The following is a 2,086-nucleotide window of genomic DNA, read 5'->3' as shown; positions in this document are numbered from 1 at the left end:
CGCTATGGGGGACTTTTGGGATAGCATTGGAAATGTAATTGAGGAAAATATGTAATAAAAGTATTAAAAATCAAAAAAAATAAAAATAAAAAAAAAGAAAAGAAAAGAAACAAAGACAAGGTCTTACAATTCATCTATCCCAGGCTGGCTCCAAACTCACATTCCTTGTGCCTCAGCCTCCCTAGAACTGGGATTCCATGCGTGCAGGACCACACTCAGATTTCGTCAGGTTTCAGTGAAAGAACAAATCTCCTGCCCTTCAAGCTGCCTGTAAAATGTTTTACCTCTGCTTAGACTCACAGATTCTCACATCCCAAAACTGTTATCTCACCAGCATATGTCAACACCTACAGTGGTCGCAATTTCCCTTCTACTGTTGCACAAAAGCATATATTTTATTCTAATAATAAGAAATAGAACCTACTAAACTAGGATTTGCTTTTTCCAAACTAGAATAGCGAGTGTCTCCTTACTGAGCAGCTTCTCAAATTCTTTATTCTGCCCGATTTTAGCTGATGCTGAGACTGACCCGTCTTTGGAGAGATTAATGTATGCTTAATGGGTGCTGTCATCAGACAATGTCCTGAAAAATGAATCACCCTTTAGTTTCCTAAGTCATAGAATTATTACCATGTAGCCAAATTAAAGCTCGTCTTTCACAAGTCGAGGACGGGATGGAACAGGGGAAAAGCAAGGGAGCCAATAAATACAGTGTTTATGTTGAGCCTGCTTTGTCATTGTTGTTGGGGGTGGGGGGGTGTTTGTCTGATGGGGGGTCTGCAGCTTTAATTTGCTACCTATGTTAAGTATTAAAAGAGCTTGTTCCTAGTTTCCTCACCACATTTGACCTAGCCCCAGGCATGCCTCGGTCCATCCTAGCTGTTACAACAAGATGTTATCCAGGACTGGGTGGCTTAAAACAACAGAAGTTGATTTTTCACAGTTGCCGAGACTAAGTGTCTATAGACTACGTGTCTGATGAGAGCCTGCTTCCTGGTATTTAAACAGCCAGTTTCTCACTATTTCTCACCAGGCATAAGGAGAAAGGCAACTCTCTGAAGTCCTTTATAAAGGCACCAGTCCCATGCAGGACTCTGTCCTCAAGCCTTCTAAGACCCTACCTCCAAACACCATCAGGGATTGGGTTTCAAACATTCCAGCTGCTGTAGACACCATCTCTACCCACAGGTCTTATCATTATAATTAAGAGGATAACAAATGCACTTGAATTCCTAATTAGGTGAATTAACAATACAAAACAGAAGTTAGACCTCCAGTTCAGCATCTTCACAGAATGCCCATTTTTCTTAAACTATAATAAATTATCAAACTTATGAAAGCCCTGTAGACTATAACCTAGACTAGAACAGTGCCCTACTTAACTACTCCAGGTTTAATCCTTAGTGCTGGAAAAAGTTTAAATGTGTGCATGAGCATGTGTGTGTGTGTGTGTGTTACAATATATACATGTGATGGCTATTCTTGGTTGTCAACATGACTATATCTGGAATGAACCACAGTTTAGAAAGGGGGGAGGAGGGCACAGCTGTGACCTGGATCTTGAGGCTGGAAGACACAGCTTTTGATTCAGATCTTGAGGTGGGATGACTCACACTTTTGATCCAGACCTTGAGGCTCACCTTTAATCTGAGCCGCACCTTCTTCTGGAGCCTACATGAGGACAATGGAAGAAGGATTTGGTTTGTTCTTCTTTTAACTGCTTGCACTCACTTTGCCAGTACATCTGTTGGAGCCCACTTCTTCAGGATTCCAAATTACACAGAAGACCAGCTGAACAACCCAGCACCTAGAGTCATTCCAATAAATTCCCTTTATGTATATTCCATAAGTTCTGTGATGTGGAGAACTCTGGCTAATTAGATAGATAGATAGATAGATAGATAGATAGATAGATAGATAGATAGATAGATATGAAAGATAGATAGATAGATATAGATAGATATGAATGATAGATAGATAGATATGAATGATAGATAGATAGATATGAATGATAGATAGATAGATAGATAGATAGATATGAATGATAGATAGATATGAATGATAGATAGATAGATAGATAGATAGA

The sequence above is a fragment of the Mus caroli genome, chromosome 9, assembly GCF_900094665.2.
Source record: "Mus caroli chromosome 9, CAROLI_EIJ_v1.1, whole genome shotgun sequence".
Lineage (NCBI taxonomy): Eukaryota > Metazoa > Chordata > Mammalia > Rodentia > Muridae > Mus > Mus caroli.
This window is presented reverse-complemented; position numbering follows the sequence as displayed.